Below are 22,528 nucleotides of genomic sequence, written 5' to 3' on the forward strand. Positions count from 1 at the left end.
ATGTTCTTGAGTCATACACATGAACCATCATCCTCATTACTAGTTTTGTTCTTCTTTCTCGTTGATATGTTCCAGCATCCCCGTGATGTAGTCACCTGTGTCTAGCCAGATGATGATGGATGCCATCACATCAACAGGGAACTAAGAATAGTTCTCCATCACCGGAGGAGCAAATCCCACTCTCGAGCTATCTAGTCCCTTGTCAAACTTTCCAATGAACCTGTAAGTTGTCGTTTTGATTACCTTGTTACAAATGACGTTTGAGTAAACCCAAGGCTCATTGTACGGTAAGAAGTGACTATGATACTCTCATGGTCAAAGGAGCAAAAAACACATGATAACACTATGTGTTATAACAATTGATTTCAGATGATATTATCTCAAGGTATAACAAACAAGTTTGGGTCGATTCAATATGATCGTTCTTCCAATGTCATACTCTCAATCTTGTTTTAGGACTATCGTTACACTTAACGATATCCTAATATCCCGAAAATATGATCACCAACAATACTTGAGCCAGTCTTAGAGACGACACTTATGATTTTTCCACACGTGCTTATGAGTTTTCACACGTGCTTATGAGTTTTCCACACGTGCTTATGAGTTTTCCACCAAATCGCATATTGGAGGATCATAACAGCTATGGCATGGAATATAAACTCTTGATTATGAAAAATAATACTCCCTCCGTTCCTTGATATAAGGTGTATAGATTTTTGAGAAAAAATCCGAAATATAAGGTGCATTGTGTTGCACCACTCGTTTGGATAATTTTTTAGGAATTTGATTACATTTCCTTATATCAGGCAAGCTCCTCTATTTACTCATGTCAATTAGTCAGGTGTAATCTCGCCCAAAACTTGTGAAATTTTCCCTCCGTGTGTGTTCTTTAATTTCCGTGCCAAAAACTATACACCCTATATTTAGGAATGGAGGGAGTACAATATTATTACCTCTTGGGCATACTTCCAACATCAAGATCATGTGGAGTTGAACCAAGGAGTTTGTAAATGCAAGGAGATTGCCTACTTTGTGAAGATGTACTTGAGTGTGGCTACTCATTCGTGGGCATAAGCCATGATGGAATAGACAAGGTTGCTTCTTCGTGGACCCTTCGTGCGTGAAGACCTTTGTGGACTCGCGCAACTGTTATCCTTCGTGGGTTGAAGTCTTCATCAACGTGGATGTACGAAATCACCACCTATCGGAACCATGCCAAAAAACACCATGTCTTCATTGCTTTTGAATTCTCCGATCCCCTCCTTCACGTTCATATGCAAAGTCTCTACTTTTCGCTTCTCAACTCTTAGACTTGCATGTGTAGGGTGATACTTGTCTTGGTAGAATTGCTAAACCTTGCCTACAACTAAAATTGGGAAAAGGATAAGTTTTATTTGGTCAAGTAGTCTACCCCCCTCTAGACATACTTTCGATCCTACAAGGTGTCTTCTAAATTTTCATCCACCGCTTTTAGTCCACCATACTCTCCAAGCCCGTTGATTTTCCCTCAATCTAGTGATCTCATCTCATTTTAGTTCCCACAAGCAATGTGTATCTGAACATACAGAGAACACACCTAAGCGCTCATAGTGCCCGCTCATGAAATCACCATGTCAGCACATGGAGAGGGAGGTCGAGGTGATCAATTCGAAATTCATTAACATGAAGAACTCATGTAGTTTGCATTTATCCCATGAAGCATTTCTACTATCAGTGAAATTGAACAAAAGTACCCTAGGGTCCTCTCTTTTTGCATGCAACAAGATGAAGCATGAAATCCCTAAGTAACAAATTATCGTTCCAAGCATAAGTTGTTTCTCCAGAACCTATCGACTTATGATGCCTTGCTTCAAGACATAGATGCCCTTAACAATCGCTCGCCAACTCTGCAAGGGGTACCCTCCCACACTAGCTTCAAGAAATTAGTAGTTGGGAAGTAAACGACTTTCAGTACTCGTGCGCCCGGGACTTCGGTGTACTCATAATCCTCCAAGCTTGATGTGCCAAAAGAGCCAAATTTAAGAGTTCGGTATCTCTGAACTCTCATCCTCTAGCATATTTTGGAGAGCACATCGTATCCAAGGATACTCAATATGTTTTCCTTTTACCATCCTCTCCCAGGATACCAACCAATCTGACACATCTAAACTCTAAAGTAAAAGTACTACAAAGTCAGGGCCAAGTTGACTCATCTCGTCCGAGCAAACAACAAGTAATAAGGAGACCTTCTAATAGGGGTGCCCCTATTTCTCACTTCAAGCGAGACAGGGGTATGCGCTCGTGTCAGGGGGAGCCCCAGACGGGTTGGCCCAGCCGCGCGGGAGCCACATCCTTTTTTTAGTTTTTTCTATTCTCATTTTTTGCTTTATTTTTGTACTTTTCTTTATACTTTAAAATATTATATATATATATATATATATATATATATATGTATGTATGTATGTATGTATGTATGTATGTATGTATACATTAAAAAAACACTCTTCAAAAACACATTTGAAAAAATGTTGAACAAGTATTAAAAAAATGTTGAACAAGTATTTGAAAATGTTGAACAAGTATTTGAAAATGTTGAATAAGTATAAAAAATGTTGAACAAGTATTTGAAAAATACTTAAAAGGTACTAAAAAATGTTGAACAAGTATATGAAGAATGGTGAACAAGTATTTGAAAATGTTGAATAAGTATTAAAGATGTTGAAAAAGTATTTGAAAAATGTTGAAGAAGTTTTTTGTTTGAATGAGTATATGAAAAATGTTGAACAAGTGTTTCAAAATGGTGAATAAGTATTAAAAATATTGACAAGTATTTGAAAATGCTGAATAACTATTAAAATGTTGAACAAGTATTTGAAAAATGTTGGATAAGCGTTCAGACAATGTTGAACGTGTATACAAAAAATGTTGATCACTTGTTACAAAGATGTTTCTGACATGTATGAAAATGTAGAGTGAAAGCGAAAACACAAAAGAAAAGCAAAAAATGGAGAAGAAAAAGGAAACCAAACAAAAAATGGAGAAGAAAAAAATAAAACAAAAAAATGAAGAAGAAAAAAGAAAAGAATGAAAAAATCGGAGAAGAAAAAAGAAATGAAAAAATGAAAAAGAATTAAACAAATCTGAGAAGAAAGAATGAAAAAATCAGAGAAGAAAAAAGAAATGAAACAAAAGAAAACTAAAAATGTAAAAGAAAAAATGTAGAAGACCGGCTCGGTTGCCTCTAGTTGGCCACGATCCTACTTCTAACAAGTAACTGGAAGCGGGTGGGGTGGTTAGCTGCGTTGGCGATCATCCCATAGACTAAGGGATCGGCCGCTAACCAGTGCCCGCGTTGATGCCATAATGGGCCGCGACCTATAGTATTTGCCTCGCCAATCGCTCTCGGTCACTCAATCTTGGTTGTTGGTTGACCCATTGACTGTTAACCAAAACAATTGACTTTTCTAAAAAATCATAAATTCAAAAATACATGTATACAAGTTTATTGTTTCATGAATAAAAAAATGCGGTTTGAAAAAGTTCACGGATTTGATTAAAAATCTTCACATATTTGAAAGATGTTCGTGCAATGTAAAACAATTCATGGATTTCCAAAAATATTCATGAATTTGATATTTTTTTGGGAATTTGATTTTTTTATCAATTTTGAACATGCTCATGAATGTTAAACAATCACAAATTTGAGAAAAGTTCACAAATATATATAATTTTCACTTATTTGAAAATTATTGCAGAATTGGAAAAAATCTTCATGAATTAAAAAAATGAATTGAATAAATTCCATGAATTATAAAAATTTTAAAATATAAAAGTGAGAGAACTGAGCAAAATCTATTCTGAAAAAAGAACCTGATGGAAAGCTTTCCTAGAAAAAAACAAATAAAAAATCATATGGGCCGGCCACTATGGAATGGAACGGGAAGGTATGGTGGGCAATGCGTATGGAATTAGGGTAACTCTAACTGATCCCCTATAACCTGAAGTAAAAAAGTACAGTTTTATTCCTCTAAACGGCAGCTAGCCGAACCCCAATCGATGCTAGAGGAGTAAAAAAAATATCTCAGCTGCCTCCCCCTAGTTTTACTCAACCGCTCAGGCTTGGAGAAAAAACTCTCCTCTAGTCCACTGCCTCCCCCGCCCCGCTCCCGTGCAGCATCTACGCCGATGCGGTCCTTCCCACCCCCTCTGGCCACCGCCCGTCACCACGCACGCACGCCCATAGGCATCGCCGCGGTCATTGACCGCACGGATTTGGGCCTCTCTCGCCCCGTCGCCGGCGCACAACCGGTAGATCCGAGTCTGCCACTGCCACCACCAGATTTGACGCATCTGGCCGGTAGCGGCTGCGCCTTTGCCATGGATCGGTCAGGTACCAGACCACACAGCCCCGACAACGCCTCCGCTGCATGCAGTTATTGAATCGACCTCTAGCCGCTCGGATCTCCCCTGTTGGCGGTTCACCGACAAAGAAATGGCCGACTATCGCCCGGGCTCGACGCTGGCCCAACGACTCATCAGCTCCCTGTCGCCTGTCATAAAGTGCGACGACTGCCCGCCGCACGTGGTGCGCGAGTTTCCACCATGCCGGAACATCCCGGATGTGTGTTCTTCCAGTGCAAAAGAGATGGGGTATGTGCTTCTTTTGATTCCGTTGTTCACCAGATTTGGCGTGATTTCGGTAGCTCAAGTTTTGGTATTGATAAGAAGATTACATCTATCTATTGATAACACAAAATTTGATAGATGCTCGTGTACTCATTGCTGGAATAGAGACTAGAGACGAGACTAGATGCGAAGCAACGTCAAATTTGTTGGAATTGAAGAAGAAGTTAGTGTGCAAGATCAAGAAGCCAATAGAGAGAATCAACAACGAAGACGTAGAGAAAATATTAATCCAACTAGTGGAAGCAGTTATGGAAGTTGGATTTTTTTTAAATGTCTAATTGTGGTTCTTGTTTTCTTTGGTTTTATTCTTGTAGCGAAGAATTGGTGAATTATGTACCCCAGCGTATCAAAATATCGTTGATGAAATAAAGAAGTAAAGAAATATGTTTCAGTGGCCAAAAATGAAATGCAATGAATTACTTTTACTCTGTTATATAGGGGAACGGCTAGGTCCGGTGAAAACTTATTGGAGTAAAAATATTTCACTAAGGCCTCGTTTGGTACGCGAGGGTTGAAGAGGATAATCCTTGAGGGGCCCAGAAACCTCTAAAATCCCGGACGGCCTATTTGGTAGACGAGGTTTCACAGGCCCAAAGCCTCTCGATCCCCGTCGATCCCCCTCTATCCACGCGGCTACCGAGCCTCGAGGGCAGCCGCGCGGAACATGCTAGACGAGGCTAAACCCTATTCGGCGCCCTCTGCGCCCGTTACAGTGCAATTCACAAACGGGCGCATACCCCCCACCCCCCTCGCTGGGCCGGCCCATGTAGTTTTTTCTCTATTTTTCCAAACCGTAAAAAAATCTGCAAGTGCTGCGACTCGAACATGGGACGTCCTGTTAAATTACACACTGCAATAACCAATCCCGCCATTCCAACTGGACGTGAAAACTTCCATCTATTTATATCTTTATATCTTCCTTCCTTTTTTCTGTTTTCGTTTTTCGTTTTTCTTTTTTTTCTTCCTGGGTTCGATGAACTATTTTGAAATTTATGAACTTTTCCTTCAAAACCGATGAACTTTTATCAAATTCGATGAACTTTTTTGAAATACGATGAACTTTTTTCCAAATTCGATGAACTATCTTTCAAATTTGTTCAACTTTTTTTAAAAATCGATGAACTTTTCTCCAGTATTGGTGAACTTTTTCAAAATTGATGAAAAACTCAATGAACTTTTTCAAATTTGGTGAACTTTTTCTCAAAATTGATGAACTTTTCTCACATTCGTGAATTTTTTAATCTGATCAACTTTTCCAGAAAATGATGAACTTTTTTTCAAATTTGTGAACTGTTTTTTTCAAATCGATAAACTTTTAAAAATTTGTGAATGTTTTTCAAAACTGATGAACATTTTTTAATTTTTGTACGAATCTTTTTAAATATATGAAATCTGTTCAAGTTCACGTCTTTTTATTGTGAATTCTCCTTTTCACTTTTTATTAGTATAAAATAATACGTATAATAGACTGGAATTGTCTTACAATTTAATGTTGTTTTAACGGGTCAAATAATGTCTTGTCCTTCGAATAGGCAAAGATATGAAGTGGCGCAGTGGTTATCCTCTCTGGTGAGGATGTTGGCGGGCACGGATCGAATCCTGCTTCTCCAGAAATCCTCGCGTTTTATCTTTTTTTTAGGACTTCGCGTTTTTAGCTGCACACGGCGTATAAGCTTTTTAGCCTCGTCGCGTTTACTGGGCCGGCCCGCTCCCGTGGTGTGCGGGCGCCAGTAGCGCTAACCGGCGCAGAGGGCGCCGAAGAGGACCTCTCCTAGACGAGCGCCTCCTTGATGTGCCGTCGCGAGCTGCAGCCACCTCCAGCCACCTCGATGTGCCGCCGTGGACCTCAGCCTCCACGACACGCCGCCGTCAGACGCAGCCTCCTCGACGCGCCACTCCGCCCCGCGATGGCTGCAACCTCCGTCTTATCCCTAGCCAGGGTAAATCACCATCTCCTCCAAATCCTACTCGACCCTCCGCCCTCTTTAGTTCCTGGACGCCGCGTCTCTACCTCCGAAAGCCATCTCCAACATCTTGGCTGCCCCTGTGTTACAGCAACCCTTGCATGGTCACAGCTGCAGATGAGCACATGCCCAACACGACCCAGGGTACCATGAGCCATATTAAATAGCCAAGTAGAGTATGTCACTTGGAGATTACTTTGCTGACCTTCAAGATGTTGTCTTGTGAATACAGATATTCATCCAGAGGGGTATATCGAGTCTTGAATTTACTTTTTCTCAGAGCAGTGAAAGTGGAAAATTGTGAAGATACATTTATGCTTCAAAGGCATATTTCATCTATTTGTTCTTCCAAGTTCAGGTTTTATGTTATTATTGATCGAATCCTGCTTCTCCAGAAATCCTCGCGTTTTATCTTTTTTTTAGGACTTCGCGTTTTTAGCTGCACACGGCGTATAAGCTTTTTAGCCTCGTCGCGTTTACTGGGCCGGCCCGCTCCCGTGGTGTGCGGGCGCCAGTAGCGCTAACCGGCGCAGAGGGCGCCGAAGAGGACCTCTCCTAGACGAGCGCCTCCTTGATGTGCCGTCGCGAGCTGCAGCCACCTCCAGCCACCTCGATGTGCCGCCGTGGACCTCAGCCTCCACGACACGCCGCCGTCAGACGCAGCCTCCTCGACGCGCCACTCCGCCCCGCGATGGCTGCAACCTCCGTCTTATCCCTAGCCAGGGTAAGTCACCATCTCCTCCAAATCCTACTCGACCCTCCGCCCTCTTTAGTTCCTGGACGCCGCGTCTCTACCTCCGAAAGCCATCTCCAACATCTTGGCTGCCCCTGTGTTACAGCAACCCTTGCATGGTCACAGCTGCAGATGAGCACATGCCCAACACGACCCAGGGTACCATGAGCCATATTAAATAGCCAAGTAGAGTATGTCACTTGGAGATTACTTTGCTGACCTTCAAGATGTTGTCTTGTGAATACAGATATTCATCCAGAGGGGTATATCGAGTCTTGAATTTACTTTTTCTCAGAGCAGTGAAAGTGGAAAATTGTGAAGATACATTTATGCTTCAAAGGCATATTTCATCTATTTGTTCTTCCAAGTTCAGGTTTTATGTTATTATTGATCGAATCCTGCTTCTCCAGAAATCCTCGCGTTTTATCTTTTTTTTAGGACTTCGCGTTTTTAGCTGCACACGGCGTATAAGCTTTTTAGCCTCGTCGCGTTTACTGGGCCGGCCCGCTCCCGTGGTGTGCGGGCGCCAGTAGCGCTAACCGGCGCAGAGGGCGCCGAAGAGGACCTCTCCTAGACGAGCGCCTCCTTGATGTGCCGTCGCGAGCTGCAGCCACCTCCAGCCACCTCGATGTGCCGCCGTGGACCTCAGCCTCCACGACACGCCGCCGTCAGACGCAGCCTCCTCGACGCGCCACTCCGCCCCGCGATGGCTGCAACCTCCGTCTTATCCCTAGCCAGGGTAAGTCACCATCTCCTCCAAATCCTACTCGACCCTCCGCCCTCTTTAGTTCCTGGACGCCGCGTCTCTACCTCCGAAAGCCATCTCCAACATCTTGGCTGCCCCTGTGTTACAGCAACCCTTGCATGGTCACAGCTGCAGATGAGCACATGCCCAACACGACCCAGGGTACCATGAGCCATATTAAATAGCCAAGTAGAGTATGTCACTTGGAGATTACTTTGCTGACCTTCAAGATGTTGTCTTGTGAATACAGATATTCATCCAGAGGGGTATATCGAGTCTTGAATTTACTTTTTCTCAGAGCAGTGAAAGTGGAAAATTGTGAAGATACATTTATGCTTCAAAGGCATATTTCATCTATTTGTTCTTCCAAGTTCAGGTTTTATGTTATTATTGTCATATGAGGCGAAGTTGCTATCCGTTATGATACTCGGTTACATCATTGTCATATGAGGTGAATTAATATCTTTGATGCTTTAAACAATTTGCGTTAGTAATTCCTAAAATTTCTGCAGGGGGTAGTTTAGTATACGCCATGCATTTTATTTTTATTTTTTAATGTTTTGATTTGATAATACTGTATCAAAATTCAAACACCATTTATCTGAATATTGGTTACGACGACTGGAAATAGCAGTTGTTCTTTTGGAACTGGATGCAATGCTGGTTGGTGTGTTTCTGTTTGGCGATCCCATATGCAAGCGGTTGCCAGAGTAATGTTATTTGGAGTTCAGATATGTTTGATAAAGAAATGTGATACATCTCTGAAGTTTTTAAATCAACATGGACCTGAGCAAGCCTGGTCGACATTGCCATCCTTTGTTTGTAGTTAATCAGTTATTTTTCAGACTCATGCACGAATCGTTCAAGTGTCAGACATTGCCATCCTTTATTTGTAGTGAATCAGTTATTTTCCAGACTCACACATGAATCGTTCAAGTGTAGGCAATGCAAGCCTCTGGATGTGGTCAATCTCATCTTTATGTGTTAGCCGGACTTTTTAATATGGTTGTCATGTATTCTGATCATTCATATTCATATTCAACACTATGAAGAGGATTTTCTGCAGACACCTCGACGTGCCGCCGACCGCAGTACAGTTGCATTGAAGCCATCAATCAGAATTATACATAGAGAGCAGTGTGTAGAGTTTCAGTTTCAACGATGGACTTGGTGTTCCCTTATTTAGGCCAACTAACCATCTAAGCTATATGTAAAAGTAACCAACAGATAGCAGTTTTGAGATCAACGATTTACTGAGCTGAAGGTATGGATGGTCTAATTTAGAGCAATTTTTTTTCAGAGTCCTAGGAAAGTAACAACAACAGGTTGTAGGGTATGGGCAATCTAGTGGTTCACATGTTTTTTTTGGCTTGCTATAGTGTTCTCCTTTGTGGAAGCCTACTTACATTAACTATTTGAACCCTTTGACATATCTATCAAGTTGAATGCATCTCTTGCTCTCATATTGACCTGGTGTTGATGTATGGTTTGCTGCTGTTTCAGGTTGGCTTGGTTGACTAGGTGACGGAGGGGTTGACATTACCCCGTGTTCCATTCATGATATCCATGTTATCAACGATAGTTGCACCACTCTTACAGATCATGCATATGTGTTGATCCGGTAGATAGTTTCTGCAACTTTTTGTTCAATTCGGTGTACAATTAAATATATACTTGCATAGTTCATCTTCAATTTACAATGTGTTAATAGGATTATGCGAATGATGACATTTCTTTGGTTGTTTTTGTTCAAATACCCTAAGCTCAGGACGTACCTAAATTGTGTTGGTTCAAATTACCCTTAGCTCAGGATGTACCAATGCGCTTACATTTCTCTTGTGTCTTTGATCATCTCTGAACTGAAACTTTTAATCCTCCAAAATAATCTTATGTGAAGCCATGATACCTTTGTCTGATTGTTCACACTGTAGAGAAGTTTTTCTTCTTATGATGCTATTTTACTAATAAAGATTAGATTTTTAAATGTTTTGCATCATATTATCTCAATACGGCAAACCCTGCCTAACAGACAGAAGTTTGATACAGAAGGGATTGTGGCTGGGGGGTTTTGGAGATTTCAAAGGGATTTGAGGGGATTGGATGGAAGAGGGGGATTCACCAAATCCCCTGAAAACCCCACCCCCTTGGGGGCTTGAAACCCCTTGTGCCAAACATTGCCTAGGGTTTATTCCGCCGGATACTCCGCTATTTTTAGGGGATCGGTTAGAGTTGCCCTAAGTAGTGGCCCCTTAGCGTTAAATACGAACTGACAATAACAAGTGCCTAAAAACAGGACTAATGTTAATTTTTTGAGACAAGCTGATTTGAAGGATTATGATTGGTCATAAGGGGATAAATGGGCTCACCCCAGTTGAATTCAGAGGAGAGAAAATTAGTTTGGAAAGATAAGTAAAACGTTTGTAGATTCTTTGTAGGTCTAGCATTTTTTTAAACATGTTTCTTAAGAAGCTCTATGGGGGGAGAAAAAACTGCCCATGTCGTCCCAGCAACAGCCAATACTTACAAGTGCGTTTCTCTCGGGCTATAAAGACATGTCGGAAGCCGTAGAAACCGAAGAGTGGAACCAGGAGAGAGCAACATCGTTCATTCGGATCAGAAATTAGCTCCTCCATCGTCGGACATCGATGCGCCGTACGCTGCCATTTAAAACACCCTGCCGGGCCGTACGCCGTTCGGCTGAGCCTGACGACGTATGATTTCATTGCAGTAGTGTTGACGTACGATTTCGTTGCAGGAGATGGTACTTTGTACTCCCTCCGTTCCTAAATATAAGTATTTTTAGACATTTCAAATGAACTACAACATATAGATGTATGTAGCAATGTTTTAAATAGCGGGCTATGAAAAATAGCGACGGGTCTCCAAATCAGCTATAGCGGGCTAAAGCGGGTTATAGCGGGCTATTTGTGAAGGCGACCATTTAGCGGCACCCAGCTAAAAAGGCTATAGCGGGCTATAGCCGAGCTATAGCCGGCTATTTAAAACTATGGTATGTAGACATATTTTAGAGCGTAGATTCATTCATTTTGCTTCGTAAGTAGTCATTTTTGGAATCTCTAAAAAGACTTATATTTGGTAACGGAGGGAGTACGTACGTGGCCGGCACAGGCACATGCACAGTAGTGTTGAAACTTCAACCCTAGCCATGCATGCATATATAGAATATGATATCTATATTACATCTGATTTGTCAAAGGGATTGGATTGATGACTTACCCATTCAGTAACTTTGGCACTGGACGTTCCAAAAACGGGTACTATCGGATCGGGTGAATTAGAGAATAGACAGAGATCCGTTGGCATTTCAGCCTTTCTTCTCCTTTCAGGGCCTATTCAAAAGAGAATACAATACCTCTTGGTCCAAAATATCAGAACAGGACGAACGAACCGGCCTTCGCGGATATCTTTGCTTCGGAACAAAACCCTGCAATCAAATAGATTGTCCCAAGGGCGCCACATTCTAGGAGCCCAAGTTATGCTACTGAAAATTCGTTCCTCTAGCAGTTCCGGTTTGAGCATTCCGTTCCCTTTTTCAAACTCCACTTCTTTTCATATAGCAATACCTAATCAAAGAGAGAACAATATCCATTTCAAAACATTTCTAACAGATTCCTTAATTCGGACTGACGAAGTAATGTCACTCGACTATTATCAACCTGACTGCAATCTTTTTCTGTCAGTAAGGATTGCACCGGAGCACCTTCTACTTCTAATAGGCCATGAACTATAGATAGAGAAGAATCATTCTGAGCGAGTACATAAGAAACGATCCACTTTTTTTCATCGGTTCCAAGGGAAGACCAAAGATCTTGCGCGGCAGGTCCGCCAGAAAAACTCAAAAGAGAAAGAAGTCTCGTTAATCTCTTCATGCTCGTTCCAAGTTTGAAGTACCTTTTGGCCATAGAAAAACCCGCTTCCTGACACGATTGCCTCTTTATCTTTATATAGAAAGATTCTATGGGGTTATTACTTAGTAAGTCTATTTTGTACAAGAGCCCCTCCTATCTAATAGAAAAGGGTCCCATGATCCCGAGCTGATCTTACCTTGGCTCGCAAACCCCAAGTTCGTCTATGAAGAGCTAATCTAATTGTATTTTTTTTTCTAGAATGGATTTCTTATGTGGAATACTAATGGATAGGGCTTCGTTGCTAAGTGCTACAAGATCTAGTGCACTGGAACTCGCGGTTATGGACTCGAATCCTTTAGTATGGAACATTGTCTTTTCCAAGTAAAAACCCCTAGTATATGAAAGAATGAAAAGGTGCTTTCGTTCTTGTGGAATAAGAAACCCTCGTACCTTAATGAAAAGAAAATCGTAATTTTTCGTTAGGTATTTGACCAAATAGGATCGTCTAGTTCCTACAGAACCTATCACTAAAATGCCCGATAGGGCTAAGCGGAATGAAAAGGGTTTTCCGTGAGATGGTAAATGAAAACGATTAGTCCCACACGAGGTTTGGGAATAAGTGATTGTCTGATAATGAGCAAGGAATATACTTCTTTCTGCTGAAGAGGATCTATTAAACTCATAATTCATTAGATCCTTGTTATCAATGCCAACTAGGCATCATAAGTAAATGGATCCCGGTTGTTCAATCCTTTGATAACCAAGGTCATTCTTTGCTAAAGAGAAATGATCACTATGAGTCAGACTCAATAGAATTGGATCCATTCCAAATAGCGAGAATTAGGATTCTTGATCCCTCTCAATCTCTCTTCCAATTCGAGGATCCAAAGAGGTGTTTTCATAGTCATCTCCGAATATTTGCCATCTCGGAATATTTTCAATTTCATTTTTCTATGATATGTCTTTCTATATGAAAATTGGTTATTTACGATGTACGATGATCCCTGTTAAGCATCCATGGCTGAATGGTTAAAGCGCCCAACTCATAATTGGTAAATTTGCGGGTTTAATTCCTGCTGGATGCACACGAACGGGAACATTCCATAAGTCTATTGAAACTGGCTCTCTATCCATGGAATCTCATCCATCATCCATACATGACGAATTGGTATGGTATATTCATACCATAACATAAGAACAATAAGAACTCGAATTCTTACCGATACTGGAACTCAGAGCATAGGAGGGAAAGTCAATTTATGAATGAAATCAAATACGCAATATTTACAAAAAAAGTCTTTATTTATTGGGAAAGAATCAATATACTTTTAATGTCGAATCGGGATTCACTAAGACAATAATACAACATTGGGTCGAACTCTTCTTTGGTGTTAAGGTGGTAGCTGTGAATAGCCATCGACTACCTGAAAAAGGTAGAAGAATAGGACCTATTCTGGACCATACAATGCATTACAGACGTATGATTATTACCCTTCAACCGGGTTATTCTATTTCACTTCTAGATAGAGAAAAAAACTAAAGGAGAATACTTAATAATACGACGAAACATTTATGCAAAACACCTATCCGAGCACACATAAGGGAAATGTAGACAGGCAAGTGAAATCCAATCCATGAAATAATTTGATCTATGGACGACACCGTTGTGGTAAAGGTCGTAATTCTAGAGGAATCATTACCGCAAGGCATAGAGGGGGAGGTCATAAGGCCTATACCGTAAAATAGATTTTCGACGGAATCAAAAAGACATATCTGGTAGAATTGTAACCATAGAATACAACCCTAATCGTAACCATATGTATGCACAGGAAAAATAATACAGGTACCAGGGGCGAAGACAGGACCCAGGCCAGGGCCCGGGACGTGAGGCCCAAATCCAAGAACAATGCTTCAATGCGGCCCGGGGCCTGCTGCTGGCCTGGCTCTCCGGGACACCACGTATACGTACGTGCCTAGCCCCTAGCCACGAACAAGGTTGTTGACACGTCCGGCAGAGCTCGAGCTGGAAGTCCTACAACCTAGGCATGAGTAGCTACCATGCATGTACAACTACGTACGGGCCGGCCCTGGGGAGGGGCAGGGGGCGGCCGCCCGGGCCCCGAAAATCGAGGGGCTATGGCCTATGGCATCCTATATACTTAAGAAGTTCACCGAGACGTACCGTTTTCTCTCGGCGAGTCGTTTTCTCTCGGCAAGTCGTTTTCTCTCCCCGACGGCGATAGCCTAGGGTTTCGACATACTTCGGCGTCGCGGCCGGATCTTACCTTCTTTTCCCCGATCGAATCTGCTGGTGATCCCCTGGACTCGGGCTGATCAAGGGAGGCCCCTCGTGACCTTACCCGGCCTTGGTTCTAGTGGTTTTTCCGGCAGATCGATCTAGGGTTTTTGTTGGCGGCGACTAGACTGCTCGGTTCATGGCGTCGGGATCAAGCTCGCAGGGGCGGCATGGCAAGGAGACTACGGAGGAGCTGCTAGCCAGGTTGAATTTGCAGGAGGAGGAAGATGATGAGTTCGTGTGGGATGAGGAGTTGCCGGATCTGGGGGCGCCGGCGAAGTGGCTAGCCATAGCCAGGGTACACACTACAAGGACTTTTAGCCCTAATGCTCTTTATGGGGACATGCGTGCAGCCTGGAATCCAGCGAAAACGGTGGTCTGGAGGAAGGTGAAGGACAACTTGTTCACAGCGCAGTTTGGTTGTCTAGGGGACTGGAATAAGGCCATGCTAGAGGGGCCATGGCTTTTCAGAGACCAAGCATTGATTTTGGTGGAGTATGATGGGTTCAAAAACCCTGATAGCATCAAGTTGGATAAGTTGGCAGTTTGGGCGCAAATCCATCGTTTACCTGACAACTTTTTGATCGAGCCTGCAGTCAGGGGGATGGCATCGCGAATTGGCGAGGTGGAAGAAGTGCAACTCAAGCTACCGGCAGGTTTCTTTGGTGAATTTGTCCGGGTGAGGGTGAAAATCGATATCAACGCAAAAATTAAGAGGTTTGTCACTGGAAAGAAGGGGGGTGAACGAGTTAGATATCAAGTAAAATACGAGAAATTACCTGTCTTTTGCTTTAACTGTGGTGAATGCGGGCATTGGCACGAGGAGTGTGGTGATGGTGTTCATGATGAGACAAAGTTTGAGTGGGGTGACTTTGTTCTGGCTTGACAATATTCGCTTCAGGCAACCTGGCAGAGGTGGTTTTGGTAACCAGAGGGGACGAGGCGGCCCAAGGAATGCAGGAGGAAGAGGTAGGGGGCGAGAGCAGTATAACCCCAATCAAAGTTGGCGCTTCAATACATATCAGAATGAACCTCGCAGGGAGGCGGGGAGGCAGGATGAAAAAGAGGACAATGCAATGACCACAGAAGTGTCGGGGCCAAGCGAGCCCAAGGGTATGATCGAGGAACCGACTGCTGCAACGCTGGGGGTAGTGGTGGCAAGTAACAAGAGGCAATCTTCGGACAAGAACCATCCAGAGACAGTTCAGTCGAGCGATGATGGAAAAGGGGACGTGGTCCCAGTGAGCTCTACAGCTCTTGTAATCTCTGGAAAGCCGGCCGGGGTTCCACCGATGCCGCCTGTGTATGTGTCTCCAAGGAAAGAGGTGAAGCGACGGAAGAAAGATGTTGGCAATAAAGGAACCCTGTTTAAGGAGCTGTCTGATGCAAGGACACCGAGTATGGTGACAGATGGAGTGGAATGTGGCAAGGACCAGTATGATGGATCGGCGGGCTCCTCCAAGGAGTGCCGCCGGACGCAATGAGTTCATTCTGTTGGAACTGTCGCGGCGCGGGTAAAGCCGCGACAGTTCGTGAGCTTCGCGACTTTGCAAAGAAATTTACCCCTACCATGCTGTGTATTGTTGAAACTCAAATAAAGGGTGCACGTGTAGAAGCTTTAGCTAACACTTTGGGCTATGATAATGCCTATGCGATAGATAGTCAAGGAAGAAGTGGAGGAATAGGGATTTTTTGGAATAATACAATAAAGGTTGAGATCTTGGGTGATTCTGTTTATCATATTGATGCAAAGGTGGTAGAGGAAGGGAAAGACCCATGGAGGTTGACATGCGTGTATGGCGAGGCCCAGACACAACTGAGACACCAAACATGGGATCTTCTAAAGGGGTTGGCGTTTTTCAGCAACCTCCCTTGGCTGTGTTTGGGCGATTTTAACGAAGTTTTACGTCCGGATGAACATGAGGGAGCTGCTAATCGGAGTAATGCACAAATACAAGGTTTCCGGGATGCGGTTGACGTTTGCATGTTGATGGACTTGGGCTATCATGGCAGATTTTGGACCTTTGAGAAAAAAGTGACCGGGGGATCCTACACCCGCGTGAGGCTTGACAGAGGGATGGCCACAGCTGATTGGGCGGCTCTTTTCCCTATGGCCAAGGTTACAAACTTAACTTCGGCGTCCTCGGATCATGGACCAATACTCGTGCAGTTTGAAGAGGTTTTACCACGCCCTAAACCGAGCTTCCGGTACGAAGTGATGTGGGAGTCACATGAATCATGGCGTGACACTATCAGCTCAGGATGGAGCGAACTGCAAGCGGATCAAGGAGTTGAGGGGATTCGCAGAAAATTGGAGCTTCTGTCAAAGAACCTCTCGGCATGGGAGGATGCAACTTTTGGAAGTGTTAGGAAGGAGATCAAGAAGGCAAAAGCGGAGCTAGAGAGGCTTCGGAGTGTTCCGTCTAGGACTGCTCCAAATCACCTTGAGCAAAAGTTGAATGAACGACTGGTTGAGCTCTATCATAGGGAGGAGTTAATGTGGAGACAAAGATCGCGCATACAGTGGCTGACTGCGGGTGATCGCAACACAAATTTTTTTCACATGAGAGCAAATATGCGGCGTAGGAAGAATATGATTCGAGCTCTACACAATGCGTTGGGTATAAGAGTAGAGTTCAAGGCTGAGATGAAACAACTTGTGACAGATTTCTATAAAACCTTGTACACGACGGAAGGTGTACAGGGGGTAGATGATGTATTACAACATGTGCCTCGGAAAGTGACACCAGAGATGAATGCTTCGCTTTGCGCTTCTTACACAAATGAGGAAGTAAAGCAGGCCCTGTTTCAGATGTTTCCTATGAAGGCACCGGGGCCAGATGGTTTTCCTGCACACTTCTATCAGCGCCACTGGGATATTTGTGGGGATGAAGTAACTAAAGTAGTGCTTCGGATCGTCCGTGGAGAGGAGACTGCTGCAAGCATTAATGATACGGTACTCGTGTTGATACCCAAGGTACAAAATCCCACTCTCCTTACCCAGTTTAGGCCTATCAGCCTTTGCAATGTGATTTATAAAATAGCTTCTAAAGTGGTGTCGAATAGATTGAAGTTGATATTGCCAGATATTATCTCAAAGGAGCAATCAGCCTTTGTTCCCGGGAGGTTGATCATGGATAATATTATTTGTGTGTATGAATGTTTGCACTTCATGAAGAGAAACAGATCCAAGACAAACAGTTTTTGTGCACTTAAGCTTGATATGATGAAGGCATAAGACAGACTAGAGTGGCCTTATCTAAAGGCAATTATGGTTAAGCTTGGCTTTGCACCAGATTGGATCCATACAGTTATGAGCATGATCACTTCTGTTTCATTCTCGGTCTTGTTTAATGGAGAAAGATTAGAGAGCTTCTCACCTTCCAGGGGTATCAGGCAGGGAGATCCTATTTCCCCTTACTTATTCTTGATTGCAGCGGAGGGCCTTTCATGCCTTTTAAAACACAGTTCTCAGTCATTAGTGCTCGGTGGCATAAAGGTGGCGCCCACAGCTCCGGTAGTGAACCACCTTTTGTTTGCAGATGACAACCTGCTGCTTTTCAAGTCTAGTGTCCAGGGGGAAAATGAGGTTTCAAACCTACTTGATGCATATTGCTTGGCTTCGGGCCAAAGGGTAAACTATGATAAATCGTCCATATTTTTCAGTAAGGGATGCCCGGAGACCCTTAGGGTGGAGATAAAGAATATACTTAATGTGCAGAATGAGTCTTTGAGTGAAAAGTATTTGGGTCTGCCGACCGATGTTGGACAGTCCAAAAATGGCACCTTCAAATATTTACGAGACAGAGTTTGGGAAAGGATAAAGGGATGGATGGAGAAACTTTTATCAGTGGCAGGAAAGGAGGTTCTCATAAAATTTGTGGCTCAAGCTTTACCAGTGTTTTCGATGTCTTGCTTCAGATTACCTCGAGGCCTTTGTGGAAGCATTACGTCACTCATTCGTCAATTTTGGTGGGGGAGCAAGAGAGGCAAGAGGAAACCATGTTGGGTAGCTTGGGATTTGATGACCCGACCGAAAAGTTTGGGAGGACTTGGCTTTCGGGATATAGAAATCTTCAACTTGGCACTTTTGTCTCGGCAAATTTGGAGATTATTGAATGATCCCTCCTCTCTTAGTGCACAAATCCTTAAAGCATCATATTTTCCACAATGTACAGTCCTTGAAGCTCAACTAGGTCCACATCCTTCTCAGATGTGGCGATCTATACTTGATGGGAGAGATATTATCACCCAAGGAGCTATCCGGCGTATTGGTGATGGAACTACCACGAACATATGGCAACATAGTTGGATCCCAAGGGACGGAATGATGAAGCCGGTAGCCTCCTTAGTTGCTGACCCACCGCAACTGGTTTCTGATCTGATCGACCACACTAGAGCTGCGTGGCGAGAGGACTTGCTTAGACAGGTGTTCATACCCATTGATGTGGAGGCGATCTTGCAAATACCGCTCTGTACACGGCTTGTGGACGATTTCTGGGCGTGGAATGATGATCCAAGGGGGCGTTTTTCTGTACGGTCAGCTTATAAGATGATTGTCAAGATCAAGATTGGGCGCGAGGCATGGCTGGAGGAAAGGGAGGATCCTTCCAACTCTGAACATGAGATGAGGTGGTGGAACTCGCTATGGAACATGTCAGTGCCACCGAAACTGCGCTTTTTCACTTGGCGATTGGCGCAACACTCACTCCCTACGAGAGATGTCCTAAACCATCGTCATATGGCCACTAAGAGTGCTTGCTCCCTATGCGGAGGGCAGGATAGCTGGCGGCATTCTTTGCTGGAGTGTAATGTGTCTAGGTGTGTGTGGGCACTTTCAGAAGCCGAGATGGTCGAGCACATGTGGGCAACCTCAGAACCTGACGCACGGCTGTGGCTCTTTGCCATGAATGACTCTCTTCCACCGGAGCAATTTCAGTTGATGATTGTTACTTTATGGGCGATTTGGAGTGCAAGACGGAAAGCTATACATGAGGATATATACCAGACTCCGTTTGCCACTGACAACTTCATCAAAGCTTACTTATCAGACATAGAGTTTTTGAAGAAGAAGGAGGAAGCACATGGGATAGCAGTACCACGACCCCGTACGTGGATTCCACCACCAACAGATTACTACAAACTCAATGTGGACGCGGCCGTGTCACGCCCAGGTACGTTTGGCGCAGTTGGTGTGGTTTGCAGGGATGAGAGAGGTTTGTTCATGGGAGCGTCAGCTCTCGTTTTCAGAGGACTGCACAACCCCCAGGTGCTAGAAGCACTAGCTGTTCGGGAGGCATTAGCACTTTCAGAAGATCTCTATATCAACCATTTACTTGTTGCCTCCGATTGCAAGGTGGTGGTAGATGCAATCAGACAGGGAAGCTCAGCGGAATTTGGAGCCATTGTCGAGGAAATCAAGGCTAGAGCAACTACCTTTATTTCATGTTCGTTTACTCATGAGTATAGGACCTCCAATACGGAGGCCCATAATCTCGCAAAGCATGCGTTATCTTTAGGGTTTGGCCGACACACTTGGCTAGGACAACCCGACGATCTTCTTTTTGTACCTATGAACATTATGATTCAGTAATAAAGCTTTGTGAGATTCTCAAAAAAAAAAAAAACTTAAGAAGTTCACCCCCACTACTTGATTTATCGCAACATGCAAGGTAGACACATCAGCATCAAATCACAGCAAGCCACGTCACACATCCTATATACTTAAGAAGTTCACCCCCACATTTGATTTATCTCAACATGCAAGGTAGACACGTCAGCATCCAATCACAGCAAGCCACGTCACACATCATACAGTCCCACACAGCCCACCTTGTGAGGTCATTTCCCTCAAAAGAAAAAGCAAAATTTATCTAATTTTCCCTACGCAGCCACGCCCACACGCCCCTGGTCAGACCCATCCCCTTCTTGCGCTTTGGATTCTTCTCGCGGCGGCGGCAGCGCTCCAGACACGGCCATCCCCATCCCCATTGCCTCTCCCCCTCCCCCATCAATAATATCCACCCCGCATCCCCAACCTTTGTTCGCTTCTACTCCCTCCGATTCGTCGCCTTGGCCATCTTCTCCGCGTTGGGTTTCAAGGTCGGCATGTCCTCTTCGCCTGCCGATGCCATCCAGTGCTACCTTCGATTCTGATTGAGTGATCGTTCAACAATGAGGAAGTCCCATGGCGTTGTAGTCTTAGATCATGACTGCCCCATCAATGCATCATGAAATCCTCACCAAAGGTTAGGCTCCATGATCTCATCCTGTCCCACGCATGTAGATCTGATGTTGTTGATTACTTTGTGCAAGTCTGAGATTAGCAGTTCTCAAGTTAGGGAAAGTATGTACGTTTCATTATTTTTTAAGACTGCAGCTTTTGATGTTGTAGGCCCCAAGAACCGGTATCTAGCATTGCCCCTCCCACTGCTTGGGAGTTTTTTTAGGATCGCAAGATCTGGAATGGTGTCACGCCGACGGGGATCAGAGTAGGCAAATGGATAGGACAAGGTCTTCTCGATCTCGCGTGGCTGGCCCAATAGGAAAACTCGACCTTAATCTGCAGGTATGTACTATTCTTAATATAGTTTCATCCAAATTCGATCCATCGGCAAGCCGATCTATATGCATGTATTCATGTGTTGCAGCTATATGCAACGTCGACACGTGCGAAGGTGGCCGTGGCAGGTTTACTCGTGGCCTGATAGCTGATGGCCGGTAGCGACGTTGTTCTTCCATGGTTTTGATCTCACCCTTTTGATGCACGAGTGTTCTTCCATGTTTTTGATCTCACCCTTTTGATGCACAAGGCTTTGGCATCGGTCCGTAATAAACATTCATGTTCTTTCTTTCTTTTTTTGAAAAAAAGGCAACCATTCTTTCATTTGATCAGAGGAAAAATGTCAGATGAAAAGTCAAGGGAAAAGGATCAGATGAAAAAAAAGCCAGCGCGGATATTCATTATTTCCCTACATTTGGAATTTATTATATTTAAGGGTCTGTTCCATTTGATGTGCTTTAGCCAATTCCGGTATGAAGTTTCTGTTGTAGCTTGGTTGATTTTGTTTCATGTGATTGGCGCTTTTTGAATATGCACAAAAAAACCTTTCAGTTGTGACTGTCGAAATGTATTGATAGCATATATATATATATGTGTGTATACTGACTTTCCTTCTAATGCATGTACTTATTCTCCTTGAAGTAATTATTTGTTTAAAGGTAATTTCCAGGTCATGTTCATTCAACACTACTGGGAACCGCTGAAAGCTGTACAATGACGACGACTATAAGTGTTACCAATAAACAATGAGGCAAGTATGGTTTCCATGTTTGGTTTTAATCTAACACTTGATTGTAGAGTCATTTTCTTAGTTTTCTCTGCGGATATTTGATTGTGTGTTACTTACGGAATTGACAATCATTGATACTTTAGTTGTCTGGCATGTGATCTTCCCCTCTATTAAATGCAAAATATGCCTTTGAATCCCCCCGGATATATTAATTATATTTTTTTGTTAAAACTTGAAGTAGGAGCCTCACTTATTTTCAAATCTTATACTCTTTTCAGTATTTGAAAGAAGTGCTTCTAGCATGGCGGGAAGTCATGTAAGTGTAAAGGCTACAACCTTGATTCACACAAAAAGGGTGCCACACTGAGTTTGCAATTGCGCCATTGCGGGCAATGGAGCCAGCTTTTGGGTCCTTCCCTTGCATAAAAAAGGCATGCCTTTGGGTTCCTTCTTATTTTCCCGACGGTCAAGTTTTTTTAATAATTTCCATCAATAAAAGGCTACACACCTCTTTTATGTTTGCGTGTTTGGAATAATTTTGATTTTATGTTTTATTATGTTCTGTCCAATGTTGGCATGTCTTCAAAGTGGAACCATCTTATTTGCAGACCTTGAAGGCATGTAATGTTGACTGAAATGTTATAAATAAAACCGAGGATGCTTGCTTATATTGCTTCTGTCCTTCCTTTGTTACACATTAATACAAGAAAGTTGGACAGGGGACACTCCGGTTTCTTCCTTCTGGCCCCACTTCTAATTGTACTACCCTAGCAGTGCAATGTACTGATGATGGAATGACTGATGAGACTTTGTTAGTTTTATTTAATAAAATGTTACCAGGGGCTTCTATTTTTTCATGGAGTCATGCAATGTGTATCAACACTAACTCCACACATAAGTGAACTATAGTATCCCGCAGCAACGCGCGGGGTATCATCTAGTTTCCTAAACGGCGCCCTCA

At 43.4% G+C, this 22,528-nt stretch overlaps 1 long non-coding RNA gene across 1 annotated transcript; it reads left to right on the forward strand.

Annotated features, from left to right (window-relative positions):
- The first annotated feature begins 20,183 nt into the window (after positions 1 to 20,183).
- LOC119278114 lies at positions 20,184 to 22,235 on the forward strand. Its single transcript, XR_005137578.1, has 3 exons — positions 20,184 to 20,523; positions 20,670 to 20,843; positions 20,926 to 22,235. It is a non-coding gene; the product is annotated as an uncharacterized LOC119278114 (long non-coding RNA).
- The last annotated feature ends 293 nt before the right edge of the window (positions 22,236 to 22,528 follow it).

This window comes from Triticum dicoccoides, chromosome 3B, assembly GCF_002162155.2.
Source record: "Triticum dicoccoides isolate Atlit2015 ecotype Zavitan chromosome 3B, WEW_v2.0, whole genome shotgun sequence".
Lineage (NCBI taxonomy): Eukaryota > Viridiplantae > Streptophyta > Magnoliopsida > Poales > Poaceae > Triticum > Triticum dicoccoides.